This window comes from Artemia franciscana, chromosome 15 (genome assembly GCF_032884065.1).
Source record: "Artemia franciscana chromosome 15, ASM3288406v1, whole genome shotgun sequence".
In the NCBI taxonomy this organism is placed as follows: domain Eukaryota; kingdom Metazoa; phylum Arthropoda; class Branchiopoda; order Anostraca; family Artemiidae; genus Artemia; species Artemia franciscana.
Genome location: NC_088877.1, coordinates 2,060,294 through 2,076,432, shown reverse-complemented (window position 1 = coordinate 2,076,432; position 16,139 = coordinate 2,060,294).

The window sequence follows — 16,139 nt, the reverse complement described above, 5'->3', positions numbered from 1 at the left end:
CATTATTTTATCGAAAACAACCGAGAAAACGGCGCTGAGAAAACGTGGAATTATTTTTCTTGAAAATGACCGATAACTCATACTTTTATTGAAAATTTGTCATTTTTAAGAGCTCAAAAAGTACTTAAATTTGAAGTTACGATAAAAGCGATTATCATATTCGTAAAGAACATAAAAAAAGGCATCGAGTGGTATGTTCACTTTATTGGTAAGTCAGTTATATGAACTGTCATACGTTTGCCCAAAACTCTATTGAGAACATTACTGTACAACACAGTCAGTAGTTGGAGTGCAACAATCACAAAACTTTGTGTCCTACAGAACATATATCGAGGCTAGAGCCAAACAATTTTTTTTAATGTAGCACACACACAAAGCAGTAGGTTTACACGACCCACGCAAGGTCTATTTAATTGTACTTAGATTTATTTGTGAGTCAATCGCTTAATATTTTTTAACGTAATGGAATAAAAAATTTAGCCAAAATAATTTGAATTGCAAAATAATATTACTACTAAACACTAACAGCTCACCGCAGCATCAAGCCACCTGAGTCCGACATAGCTACGAAGGCTCCTTCTCTATCCCAATGTATTCATAGCCTCGTTCATTACACCCTCCCAGGAAGTTCCAATTTCTGTTAGATCTTTTTTTATGGCTTCACCCTACCCCAATAGTGAAAGCCATGCTTTATATTTAGCCCTAGAAGGTTGGCCGAAAAGAACAATCTTTGATAATCTGTCGTCCTTCAGCCACACAAAGTTTTTTTCTCGTTATAGCCCTGAAAAGCGACATTGAACCAAACTTTTTGTACAGCCTACAGTTTTAAATACGGTCAGTCAAACGAGTACCCAGAACAAACCGCAGGTAATTTCTCTGGAAAATATTTAAAAAAAATTTCGTCTGCTTTTTGGAGCGCCTATGCATTAGAACAAGATTTGACTACAATCATCACTGTAGCATCCAATATTTTAATCTTGGTTTAGAGACTTATCTTCCTATCATTCCAAATTTTTTTTACCTGTGAAAAAAGTGCCCTAAGCATTAGCTATTCCACCTTTAAAATCTTCATTGCTCCAACCCTTTTACTCGTAATACTACCAATGTCAGGAAAGCGGTCCACCTGATCAGGTATTTTGTTACCCTACATCACGACATATTTTCAGTTATACCTAGTATTAGCGACTTAGTCTTCTTAACATTATTTTCAAACCTATTCTAGCACCTGGAACTCACAAAACCTCTAAGAGCTAATTCATTTTGCTGGCACTTTTATCTAGAATACTTAAATCATCAGCATGATCTCTGTCCAGGAGAGTTTTTTCTTCCCATTTGGTTTCGTGTTCGCCCATTGCCTTTCCTGTGCTCCTTAAGAAAAATTCAATCAAAATCAAGGAGGCACACTTGTGCCTCTTTAAAGAGGCGAACCACGACAATGTTAAGCGATCTTCGGTTCCAGTGGTCGCAGAGGGATGGGGACGGATGCATTTCGTAGCCCGAGCTCCAACTAAGAAACCTGCCAAATTTCATCCCCCTCCGACTTTTTCTTCATGGGGAAAATCTGGCCGAAAGTTTCGACCCGTCAACCCCAGCCCCCCTTTAACGTTGTCCGATCGGGCTGAAATTCACAAGTTAAGGTCCCCTATGGCTCAGAAGCTTATCCGCGAAATTTCAGCTCGATCTGATAACTCCTTCCCTGTTTTCCAGAAACCACGCATAGCCACTTAATGTTCATATTCTTTTTTTTCTGAGACGCCTACAGGTTACAGCCGACATCGGATCTGGGTGAACGAAGACTCATTCGACGCGGAATTCTCCGAGTAATTTTCCTGGAAAGTTTCGTCAGAAACACTTAACCCCCCGATTTTCTAGCTTAGAAAAACCCATTTCCCCATTGAAGGTAAAAATTTTCTCTTGTAATAACATCACTTGTTTGAAAAATTCTTACACTAACAGCAGCTTGGCGCAGCGGAAGCGTGCTGGGCCCATAATCCAGAGGTCGGTGGATCGAAACCGCTAGCTGCTAATTTTTAAAATTTGTAAAATTAGGTAATTTTGTCAGTTTGAATTTATTGATACAGAAAGGGAGAAAATAAACATGGAAACATGTGATCAGAATTACATACTGGAATGTTCACAAGAATTTTTACTGAAGCGGGGGTAAGGCTTGATGGAAGCAAGTTAAAAGAACCATTTAAATTGATTTCCTAATTGAAGCCGTTGGTGAAAATTTCTATTGTAATAACTTGTTTGATAACAAGCATAACAGCAGCTTGGCGCAGCGGAAGCGCGCTGGGCCCATAAACCGGAGGCGGGTGGGTAAAAACCACTAGCTGCTAAATTTTTAATTAAGCTGCTAAACTATTAAAATTATCAAAATTAGATAATTTTGTCAGTTTGAATTTATTGATACAGAAAGCGAGAAAATAAACATGGAAAATTATTATTAAATTACATCCACCATGGATTGTAGAAAAACGTACAGAAATAATATGAAAAAAAACTTCGTTTTCTTAAAGAGTTAAAGAGGCTGCGTCCCAAAGTCGAACCTTAAAACGTACAGGAATTAGGAGAGGCAGTTGGGGGGCTCTTGGCTTTGGAAAGGCCCTCTTTTAATTAACAAAACAAAAAACCTGTACAAAAGAGTCTTTAAAAGCGGGGGGTTTGGGGGGCGGCAGCCCCCCTACTGACTCTCCTAATTCCTGTACGTTTTAAGGTTCGACTTTGGGACGCAGCCTCTTTAACTCTTTAAGAAAACGAAGTTTTTTTCATATTATGATTCATATAAAACGCACTGTTCTTCTCTTATAAATTTCTCTATATCCTCTCTCAGTCCAAAAAGTATCAAATCACTAAGTAATTTGCTATTTACAGAGACCAGATTATTACCTCGATAATTAACATACTCATTTTTATCACCTTTTGTATGCAGTGGTTTAATTAGGCTTTTCTTATAATTGCTAGGTACTTCTCTTTTTTCAAAATCCATGCTTTCAAAATAATATATCTTATTTATAACCTCATAACCACCATATTTAAGAAACTCATTTATCACATTATCAGCACCTGGAGCATTATTATTTTTTTTTAAACTTTTTAGTACTGTCGCTAATTCATACTCACAAAACGAATCCCTTGCGCAGCCAAAGTGTCACAAACAGCGTTATCTCGATTTAGTACATTCTCAAAATGTACTGCCCATATCTCTTTAACTCTTTCCTATCATCAGTTGTGGCCCCGTTCTTATTTTTAAATGGGACGACTCTCTTTCAATTCGACAACTTCTTCTCCTCTTTATTAAATATAAAGCTTTTTCACTAATATTCTTAAATGTGCTCCTAATTTTTTTTCTCCCGAGGCAACCACAGCAACCTTAGAAATGGCTTTCCCAAAATTATTCCATCGGTCTTCCTCCATCCATTGCGAAATTTTAAACTCTACAGTTTAATATTTAACTGTTTCCGGGAAATTTCTCTCAAATTCTCATCCTGGATTTAACCAAAATCATAACTTCCAAGGAGGCAGCTCCCTTCCAAAATTTCAGCTTTAAATTCATCATAAACACTACAAAATGGTGATCTTTACTGCTGAAATTAATAATAGCATTCCTATATAGCTTTTTTCTAGTACTGATTCAGCCAGTCTTCAATTTAAAATAATACAGTCAATAACGTTTGCTCTTTTATCAACGTGTCCATACTATATTAACTTAATAGCTATTTTATCACCAAATACTGTATAGGTCATCATCCCCGATACCAGTGCAGGACGGGGAGCAGCATATCTTCTCAAGTCTAAGCCAAAGTACCTAAGCCGATTTAGAGCCAGAAAGCAAGAAGTCCCTGAGACCTTCCGTATCAATGAAGGCTTTGTCTAATCCTGCGCCGGTCTTGGTCACAACATGGTTTTCAATTCTTGATCATACTCTTGTATCAACAAGAGTCGAATTCCTGCACAGATAATCTCAAGCCTATTACCTCCGACTCATTGTATATTCCTGCCTGCAAACATTACGCTACCACGGGGACGCAACCAAGTAGATAAATTAGCTAGGATGACTTTTTTCTGCCCGAATACAGATCAAGCCCCAAAAAATTATCCTTTACTTACTCAAAATCCAAAACGAACGCCGTGTCGTTTACTAGGCTATAATTTTTTCGAGGGTCGCTACTCCTCAAATATGAATTCACCTCAAGGTCCCCAGTTTTGCGGCTACCCCAAAGGGGTTGAGGTAGCTCTTTGAAGATGATGTTGTCCATAAATCTTAATCTTACACCCTGCCGCAGTTATCCTCCTATAAGGAATTCTTCCATGATGGTGTTCTGTGCCCCAATATAATTTAAGACATTACAGGAAAAAGGTTTTTAGCTCAAAGAATGTGTACACACACTGGTTGGCCCTACTGAGCGTACATTTGAGAGGCTTTTTTCCTTCTCTACCTGTATTTAAGGCCCCGGGCGAGGTTGCCCAAGTTTATATTATCTACCCCCAGGTATAAGGTCCCCCCTTGGTCTGCACCTCTTATTTAGGAATGGAAAATACACGCACATAACCAGTAATTAAGCGTATTTGTATTATTATAATGTATAAAAATGTTCAACAAATATTTTGATGTGATATGTCTTTTGATATGTCTGCAGCGTGCCCAAACTATCGTTTTCTGAAAGCATGGGAAGGAAAACTGGGAGCCAGACAGTTAGTCTAGAGTTGCCATGTTTTTCATAAAATGTCTTAACAAGTTTATCAGCTATCCTCATCAGATCTGGTTTTTTTTCTGAGCCAAAACCCTTCTCTTTTTCTATTCTAAGCTGTGTTCAATTTTTTTTTCCTTTGTCGTCTCCTTCTTCTAGCAATTTTTCCAAAACGTCCAAACTATCATTTTAAATAACATTTTCTGAACCAATGACCATCTGGGCCAAAAAACTAATATAATCTTTGAAGTAGTAGTTTCAGTTCTCAGTTTTCTGTTCCATTTCTCCAGAAAGCGGATAGTCTAGGCACGTTATAAAAAAAAACGTTTTATAGTTTCTGGAAAAAGATCCAAATGCATTAGCACGTATTAGCTGCAGTCTTGATTGTTTGCTGCTTCTCAAATTTCTTGCGCTAATTTGATGAGTTTGCAGCAAAGAAATGATCGGCCTACATGATCCATGAAAACCGAGCATTTGAAAGCGCATTTTGATTAGTTCAAAATCTCACTTAGTATACTCTGAAAGTTTCAGCTTAATGCTATAACTAACTAACATCTTTTAAAGGATAGTAAACAAAATCATAATCTTGCTTGACTAAGTGTTAATTCTTTTGCATTACCAACGTATTAAATGAGAACGTGAAATCTTTCTGAATATAGAAAAAATGATACCTTCCTGACTACCTGAGATCCAAATAGCTTTAAGTCTAGAAGTCCATACAAATGTACAAAACTATGTAGTGTGGTGCATACCTCTTGTTACTGAAAAAAAGCCTTTCTGTTGAAACTCACAAATTAACAGCTTATATTACTCACAATTTCTCTCCAGGGGAGTTAATTTTATCCGATGGTTATCGACCGTGCCAACCTTTTGAAACAAATAGGGCAAAAGACAATTTCACTTTATTTAATACCTCCTGGCCTTTTTAACAAAGTCCTCATTATTTTGTCCAAGCCAAAAAGCAAAAATTATAGCACAAAAGTGCTATAGCTTGGTCATATGAGAGATAAACTACAAAAAACTGCTACATTTGATTTAGCACGTGCTACAATGCCAAACCTGATAGAATAGTGCTATATATAACATTTTCTTGCTACAGGTGGCAACCTTGTTATAGATATTAAATAAAAAAAAACTAGTTTTTTTTTAACTGAAAGTAAGGAGCGACATTAAACCTAAAACGAACAGAAATTACTCCGTATATGAAATGGGTTGTCCTCTCCACAATCCCTCGCTCTTTACTCTAAAAATTTTCATTATTTTAAAAAGTAGAATTGTGGCAAAGAGTCAAACTTTAGCGTAAAGAGCGAGGCATTGTGGAGGGGGCAACCCATTTCATATACAGAGTAATTTCTGTTCGTTTTAAGTTTTAATGTCGCTCCTTACTTTCAGTAAAAAAAAAACTAGTTTTTTTTTTTATTTAATTTCTGAACGTTTTTGAATTAATGCATGTTTGATTTTGGCTCTCCGCACATAAATTATTAAAATGAAATTTGTATATTGATTCTTTTTTTTGGCAAAACGGCTTTCTCTTAGTTTTGAGCAGACAATTTTGAGAAATAAGGGGTGGGGAAGGAGGCCTAGTTGCCCTCCAATTTTTCGGTTACTTAAAAAGACAACTAGAGCTTTTAATTTTTAACGAACGTTTTTGTTAGTAAAAAAATATACGTAACTTAAGAATTAACTTACGTAACAAACTTTTATATTCTCATATTTTTACTATGTATACGAGGGGGTTTGTTCCCTCGTTAATACCTCACTCTTTACACTGAATCTTAAGATTTGTCCCAATTCTTTAAGAATGACCCCTGAATCAGAAAGACCGTAGAATAAATAGTTGAAATTACTAAAAATACTTAGCATAAAGAGCAAGGTATTTATCTCCTCCTAAATAAATCGCTCTTTATGCTAAAGTATTTTTAGAACCCCTCATATGCGTAATAATCTCTGTTCGTCTTAAGTTTCAATGCTACCCCTTACTTTCAATTGAAAAAAGTTTTCATGTTTATTTTTTCATTGTTTTTTTTATAGTAATGCTAGAAAATCCTGCGCCCTTTTCATTGAATTTTTCTTCCCCCATGACATATTCCTCCAAGGAAAGATCCTCCACCATAGCCCCCTCCCCTTAACCCCACCATCCAAACCAAAAACATCCCCCTGAAAACGTCTGCACACTTCCCAATAACCATTACTGTATGTAAACACTGGTCAAAGTTTTTAACTTACAGCCCCTCCCCCAGGGATTGTGGGGGAGTAAGTTATTCCCAAAGACATAGTTAATATGGTTTTCGACTATGCGGAACAAAATGGCTATCTCAAAATTTTGATCCGTTGACTTTGGGAAAAAATGAGAGTGGGAGGGGGCCAAGGTGCCCTCCAATTTTTTTGGTCACTTAAAAAGGGCACTAGAACTTTTCATTTCTGTTAGAATGAGTCCTCTTGCGAAGTTCTAGGACCACTTGGTCAATACGATGACCCCTGGGGAAAAGAAAAAAAAAACAAACAAACAAACAAATAAACACGCACCCGTGATTTGTCTTCTGGCAAAAAATACGAAATTCCACATTTTTGTAGATAGGAGCTTGAAATTTTTGCTATATGGTTCTCTTATACGCCAAATGGGATGGTGTGATTTTCGTTAAGATTCTATGACTTTTAGGGGGTGTTTCCCCCTATTTTCCAAAATAAGCCAAATTTTCTCATGTTCGTAACTTTTGATGACAAAGACTAAATTTGATGAAACTTATATATTTAGAATCAGCATGAAAATCCAATCCTTTTGATGTATGTTTTAGCATCAAAATTCCGTTTTTTAGAATTTCGTTTACTATTGAGCCGGGTCGCTCCTTACTACAGTTCGTTACCACGAACTGTTTGATTGGTTCCAGGTCAGGAAATAAAATATTTGTTGTCGTTGGTCAAAAATCCTGTGAGAATCAGTAACTAAAAAATTCAACATTTTTCCTGGCAGGCACAACTTATTTAGATCCTGTTTCCTGTTAACAAACAAGGCCATATTTAGATGGAGAGGGTTGAACCCTCCCCCTAAATTTCAGTTCGACTCGTAAAAAAAACACAAATGTATGTAAACAAGTTTTTGATTCGTTTTAAAAAAAATGAATGCGGAAAATTATAAGAAATTATTTCTATCATTCATCAGTTTTTAGCTGATGTTTCGATCTCATAAATTTAGGGCCAGTGGTGTGGAAAAAAAGCATCATATTAGAAATTGTAGCAATGTACAGAATCCCATAAATTGTTTTTTCAGCTTTGGTAAAGTTCAACATTTGAGAGATTTGCTAAAGGTCCCTTACCCAAAATCTCGCGGCTGCACTTTTCGACTCTAACTCATTCCATCCGTTTTGAAAGCTTTTCATAAGCTTTTGTAGCTCATTGTTTTCTGCAGCTTTGTTAAAAGTTACTTCATAGACGAAAACTTTCGAGCAAAGTTTTTCTTGTCCTCATTCACACCACTAGCATCAGGTTCAGTGATAAGTGGATCCAAATAAGAGCTGTGCGGATATGTGCCCAAACAGCCCATGAGAAGAGGTGACCTGTCATTATGCACGGAATTGGGCTTATAGCACACACTGACAACCAGTTCCTCGATTCCCAGACAATTTCCTTGAAACTGCTTCCAGTTGGTGTCAGGCTTGTCGCTTCACACCCGGGAATGGGTGCTTCAGCTGTCGTTGTCATAGAGTAAAGATTGTAACTACTGACACATTATCACTCCAAGAAATGCTTAGCATTACTTTATACAAATATAGACTCTTTATACATTGTGTAACTACAGACATGTAGGTCAGTACAAGGATATGCTTTGAGTCTCTTTCTGGCATATGACCTGTAAACATCTATGCTGGGTAAAATTTAAAAATTGTTTTGGAAGCTATTGTAATTTCCATTTAGTCATTGACCAGTTTTGAGCTTAATAATCTGAATTATTTGTTTCACTATTATGTCAAGGGCCATGAAATTCACTTACCCAGAAGGCAGACTCCTTACCGCTAGTGGAACAGTGCAGTGCAGTAGGTGTCAACAGTGATTTCATCCAAAGTACGCGGCATTTCTATTGAAGAGACAAAGTGGTGAGAGATTATATTTAAACTGCCAGTCCTTCCGTTCTCTGCATGATGATCCTGCACCACCTTTAACAGCACTTTCCTTACCCCCTGAACTTAAACAACGCTGTACACCCATGTCTGTCACAAAACCAACAACCCCAAAATCAGTTTCAGAAAACCCAGCTTCGCAGGCCCCCCTTGTGTTGACTGTGTTAAATATATCAAACAACTTGGTGATCTCCGAGTTTAGAATTCACAATTAGAGAAGAATTTAAACCATGAAGCAGCCATAGAAGATTTGAAGAAACAAGTTGATGTATTTCTTAATCGCCAAAAAAGTGAAACGATATACTCCATGAACTTGATCTGGAAATTAAAAAACCTAAGGGAGGATATCAACTCCCACAATTCCCATCGTCTTGTTATGGAAGATGAACTTTTTATTTTACAAAACAAACAAGTGACCCTAAAATCAAAACTCATCAAATTACAAGAGGACTTAAAAAACAACGAATCATTACCAGACGATGATACAGATATTTTAATCTTTGAGAACAGATTTTTGAGAAAATTATAGAAGAGAAGCATAAAAGGAAAAAAAATGTAAATCAATCAATTAATTTATTTAAAAAAAAAAACAGAAAAAATTACCAAAATTTAGACCCCCAAAAAGACATTTTAGCCTGTGACAATGGGAGACTAAACATATGATCAAATAAGAGCATTAAAATCAAACAGAAGGGCAAGAAGAAAAAAGAGAAAAAACAAAGAACAACAACAAAAACTACCATGCCAAACAAAATAAATGGATCAAATTGAAAAGGAAAAACAGAGGGGAAAAAAGGGGACAAGAGGACTAATTGTCTAGTCATAAGAGGTGGTTGATTAGCCTGTTTTTTTAAGCTGTTCATAAGAATGACATAGCCGATTTTTAACTGATGTGAATCCCATATGGAGGCAAAACATAAGACTGGATTGAAATCTGATCTTATGGTTTTGGTCTTAAGAATGAAAATATCCATGCCGTTTCTGAAAGAATAACAAACACAAGTTTCATTTCGTAGTTTAGAATTTAAAAGATATAAGTGTCGAAGAACTCAGTGAGGAGTGCATGAAAAATGCCTAAAAATGAAGCAAGAAGAAAGAAAGATGTATATGGATTGACCATCCAATGAATTCATGCTGAACTGGCCTGTCATCTCAGACACCAATTTAATTGCTCTGTTATATACTTGAAAACAGGGAAGGTAAAAGAAGAGAATGTCGGTAGCCATACTGTTGAACAGTAGTACATACAAGGTTGAATGAGAGAGTGAAAGATGATCTTCATAATTGAACCAAGGAAACAATGACGAAGTTTCCCAAGAATTCCTAGGTTTCTGGAGAGGCTCAGTTTCACTAGATCACAGTGGTTTTGAAAGAAAGATTTTCGTCCAATAAAATACCCAAGAATCGAACATTTCTATCAGGAGGACGAGTTATATCACCATGAGTGATAGAAGTAGTTTGAACCAAAGAACAAGAAGTACCTGATCTGTAAAAAATAAGTTGGATTGATTTAGATAGATTTAAGGCAAGACGATTGTCATCGAACCAAGCAAAGGTTCTTTCTAGAACAGAATACACTTCCTGGATAAGGGAAGAATTATTAATTTCTAAGCGCCCAAGAGTACTATTATCTGCAAATGAAAATAGTACTGGGTCTCAAGTTCCCTCACTAGGTGGAATAAAATTGGCATCACAAATACTACAGCAACTTCGTTTAATTCGTTAAGATACAGCAATAAAAAATTTATTGATGAATATATGGAAAAACAGGCCCTAGGATACACCATTTAGAAACCCCAAAATCAACACGGAATTGACCTTGAAGCTTAGGTTCAATACTAATAGAGCTTTCAGATAAATAAGTTTCAAACCAATTATAACTGTTTCCCCGTATCCCTATGTGTTCTATTTTGGAGAGTAGGATAGTATGTGATATGCTGTCAAACACTTTTCTGACGTCAAGGAAAATTACAGCTGGAATTCTAATCTCATCAAGTTCCTTGTGTAGGAACTTCAGCAAGACCATGCAAGCATATTCTGTTATGTGTGTAGGGTAAAAATTAAACTGATTAAAATTGAAAAAGTGTTTTTCATGAAGAGACGATACAAGTCTAGAGTATATACATTTTTCAAAATTTTTACTAACCCCTGGTAACAGAGAACTTGGTCGATCAAACAGTTCGTGGTAACTAGCTTTAATAAGGAGTGACCCGGCTCAATAGTAACCAAAACTATAAAAAATGGGATTTTGACAATAATAGTTACATCAAAAGAATTGGACTTTTATGCTGATGTAAAATATATAAGTTTCATTAAATTTAGTACTGCTCATCCAAAGTTACGGGCCTGGAAAAATTTGCCTTAATTTGGAAAATAGTGGGTAACACCATTCAGCGTATCAGAGAACCCTGCTGTAGAAGTTTCAAGCACCTATATACAAAAATGTGGAATTTTGTATCATTTGCCGGAAGACCGATCACGGGTGCGTGTTTATTTGTTTTTTTTTCTTTTCCCCAGGGATGATCGAATCGACCCAGTGGTTCTAGAATGTTGCGAAAGGGCTCATTCTAACGAAAATTAAAAGCTCTAGTGCCCTTTTTAAGTGACCAAAAACTTGGAGGGCACCTAGGCCTTTTCCCACGCTCATAGTTTCCGTAAAGTCAACTGGATCAAAATTTTGAGATCGCCATTTTGTTCAGCATAGTCGAAAAACCTAATAACTATGTGTTTGGGGATGATTTACTCCCCCACGGTCCCAGGGGGAGGTGCTGCAAGTCACAAACTTTGACCATTGCTTACATATGGAAATGGTTATTGGGAAGTGTACACACGTTATCAGGGAGATTTTTTGGTTGGAGGAGTTGTTTAGGGGAGGTGGCTACGAGAGGGGAACTTTCCACGGAGGAATTTGTCATGGGGGAAGGGAATATCCATGAAGAGGGTGCACGATTTTCTTGCATTTAAAAAAAAATGAAAAAATAAGTATGAAAAAGTTTTTTCAACTGAAAGTAAGGAGCAGCATTAAAACTTAAAACAAAATGAAATTATTACGCATATGAGGAAGTTCATCTCCTGCTAAATACCTCGCTCTTTACGCTAAAGTATTTTTGTAATTTGGACTATTTATTTTACGACCATTGTGATTCAGGGGTTATTCTTATAGAAATGGGATAAAATTTAAGTTTTAGTGTAAAGAACGTGGTATTGACAAGGGGTTGAAACCTCTCATTTACGTAATAAAAATATACGAATATAGTTGCTCGTTACGCAAGTTAATTCGTAAGTTACGTATATTTATTACTAATAAGAACGTTCGTAAAAAAAAATAAAAGTTCTAGCACCTTTTTGAGTAACCGAAAAATTGGAATTGGAAAAATTGGGTACCCCACCCCTCTTTTCTCAAAATCGTCCGATCAAACCTATGAGAAAGCCATTTAGCAACAAAAATCTAATATTCAAATTCCTTTTTGATTATTCATGTGCGGAGAGCCAAAATCAAAATATGCATTAATTCAAAAACGTTCAGAAATTAAATAACAAAAAAGTTTTTTCAACTGATAGTAAGGAGTGACATTAAAACTTAAAACGAACAGAAATTACTTAGTGTATGAAAGGGGTTGTTCCCTCATAAACGCCCCGCTCTTTAAGCTAGAGTTTTTTTTATTGTTTTAAAAAGTAAAGTTGTGAGAAAGGGTCAAACTTTAGCGTGAATTGCGGGGCGTTTAGGAGGGTAAAGAGCGGGGCGTTTAGGATTTAGCAAGTTATTTCTTTTGGAATTGGGATACAGAACTATGTTTATACGTTGTGTGGGTTTTTCTCATATCCGTGCTGAATTTAGAGAACATATGGGACTAATAAATATTCTTGGCTTTACGAATTAAGGAATTCAATATATTTTTGTATTTTTTTTTAAGGACTTGAATGCCTTCCACAAATAAGGCTTTCTTTTTGTTCTCATAAGAAGAGCTGCAGTCATCGAAAGGCAAGAGGGACTGAGACGCTTGGAGCTTTTAGCAGCTGAGGCTGCACATCAACTATTAACAAAAGCTTCTTTGACCAGATCATAGAAATGATATAAAAGACTAGCAACAGACCGACCCGAATCGGTGATAAACTCCCAAGAGGTGTCAGACAATTGAAATTTAAACTGTTCAAGTTGATGCTGTTGGTAATGAACTGGTAAATTACAAGGAGTGGAGGGAACTAAAGGTAGACCAGATGTTGAATAACTTGTAATACATGGGAAGTGGTCAGATATGTCAGACACGATAACAAAGGTCGAATTAGGCATTAAATTAGAAAAATATTGTCGATTAATGCGGCAGTTGTGTCAGTAACTCAAGTTAGGATAGTGATACAGGGAAACATATTAAATGATAAAGCAGAGGATAAAAAATTATAAGAAGCTGTAAATAAAGTTCTTAATAGGTCAATATTGAGGTCTCCTAAAAGGATAATTTCAAAATTATATCTACATATTTCAGACATAACCTTGTCAAAAATTCCTTGGAACGAAGGCGTCGACCCAATTGGTGGGCAGTTTATCTTTCCGATGATAGTTTTCTTGTTGTAAAAAAAAAAAACTCATCAGAAGAGAAAATGTGATTTTTAATTACCTTAATCGTTTTTTTTTCTGAAAGTTTCACAAGTAATACAAGTTTTACATATTTGTCACCATTATATTTCGGGAATTGTGCGTCTGATAAGTGTTTTTTTGACCATGTTGACCACTGTTGTGTTTTATCTTGTATTGATAAGCCGTGTAATTTTGCTCATGTATCATCATGGGTGAAGAGTAAGTCTAAAGCCCAACCTTTTTTAGGGCAGCACCGGAAGTATTTACGATCCCATCCTCCCCTAGCTCGTGTTTCATTCAACTTAACCCTCTCAGAAACCTTTCTCAGAAACTTTCTCAGAAACCCTCCATCGTACTTCCCTTTCTCAGAACCATCTTGCCTTATCATCCCCACCCCTTATGAAGAGCACTCCCAATTTGACTTCTTCCCAGATCACCAGGAAACCTTTCCCCCATCCCTTGCGCTTTATACCCGTGACTACCCTACCAATTTGACTCTGGTCTGAAAGTTACGTGAAAAAATTATCGTGTAATAAATAATCTGCTCGAAAAATCATCCACTCAATCCCGTAGCCAAGTTAAAAATTCTCTCTCAAAGTGCAGCCATAGACTCTTAAAGTCAAGCTTCACTGATTACCCATGAGTATTCTGATAAAAGATATAGTTTCCCCTCTTTAATCGAAGAAAATTTTGCAAAAGAGGAAAATTTTATCCGCGGCTCTCTCAATTTACCTCCAAATTTCAAAATTGAGCCTTTTCCCCAACCACTTCAAAAGTGATTTAGTAATTTCTCAATCCAGGGTGGTGAGTTTGACCCTAACGACAAACCTTCCTACAATACCCCGAATGATAATATTTCAATTTTAAGTGATGTTCTCCCCAGTCCCAGCATTAACTTTAGTACTTACACCCTGCCAAAGTTGCCTCAATATAAAGTTTTTTTTTTAAATACTTTTTGTTGAAGAGTTTGATAAAAACGATATCATTTCCCCGCTTTCCTCCTTACGAAAACCAAAAGTTCGAATTTTGAAAAATTTGTTCAAAAAAGAGTTCATAAAGCTACGGCCAGTTGACCATCCACAGGGGAAAAAGGGAGGAGAAGTAATAATTTTCGCAAAGGATTACCCATCTCCTACCCTTATCCATGTGTCAAGACTAGGTGATTGCGATGAAATCATTTGGATATCCACTAAGCCCAAACGCCTGTCTCAGCCTTGCACTAATTTAACCATTTGGTCATTCTATTATTCACCCGGACAGAGGGCTTCCTCTTGTCATAATTTTCATGATAGGCTAGAATCAAGTTTTGACTTTGGGACGACAAAGCATTTAAATGCAAGCATTTTTGTAGCAAGAGACGCAAAAGAACTGAGTCTTAATTGTCTGTGCAAAGATCAGAAGCTTAAGCAAATTGTTGATTTCCCTACTACGAAAGGTGGAACCAGTTTGGACATTATTTGTACCAGGCTTAAAACCTTTTGCAACATTTCGACTATCCTCTCCCCTTCCTCGTTGGTAGCTATCAGTTCATGCTACAATTGAAACCACGGCTAATTTTTAAAACAAATTACTCAGTTTCTGAGTTTTCATACCGACCAATAACAATTCAAGGGCTTTTTGATTTTTGATCTTGGATTACGCCTCAGAGTTGGGCTGACGTTCTTTCGTGTGTAAGTCTTAATTCCAAAGTTAGTTTGTTTCAAACAAAATTAATGACAAATTACCAAAAATTTTCCCAGAGGTTACAAAGCAGGTATGTTCTCCAGATAAACCTTACATTAATGAAAAAAGGACTAATCCATTTGAAACTATAACTTTTTCGCCTTGAATAAAAGGTGATGCCTTAACTCTCCATAGACAAATAAAGAAAAAAATACATCGCCCTGCTTTTCGTTATGACAAGAATAAATTGAATTGCCTAAAACAGACCAAACCTCAGCAATGGTTTAAGAAATTGAATGGAATTGGAAGTCACTCGTGCAAGAACATTGATTTTCTTCAGGATGAACCGCCTGAACAGACAGCCAATGGGCTTAATAAACACCTAGCTAGCATTGTGCAAGCGTTCCTCCTTCTCTCAGAAAACCATCTAATCCCTGAAAGTCAAAAAGATAAAATCCCGGAAATTTCAACGAAGCAAACAGTATAAAAAATACAGAAACTGAAAAAAACTATAGTTTAACCAATTGATATACCAATTGATCTAATAAAACATTCCCTGATAAACTATCAACACGCCTTATTAGTACTTTTAATGATATTAGTAATTCCGGATGTTACCCATCGTGCTCAAAATTTGCCCATTGCTTTACTTTTTATTGGGAAGTATGCATATACTTTCCGGGTGGAAGGGGAGGACAAATATTCAGCTGGGAGAATTTTATAAGGAAAGGGGAGATTCCAGAGGATGAGCTAATGAGGAGAAATTTTACACTTAGTGAATTTGCCAGAATTCTTGTACGAAATTTCTTTATATTTCTTGCTTTCTCTTTACCAATTCAATTTTACGCGTGGAGATGTTAAGGATAATTCTCCGGGATAAATTTTCGCCAGAATTGAATTGTCTAGAGGATTTTTCTGCGGGGAGGGGAATTTTTCCGTGGAGGTAGAGCCAGAAATGGCGCTAATTAAAAAACGATCGGAAATTAAACAAAAACGCATTTCAACTGATACCAAAGAGCAATAGTAAAAATTAAAACAAACAGAAGTTATCACGTATATGAGGGGGGTTGCCACCTCCTCAACACTTCACTCTTC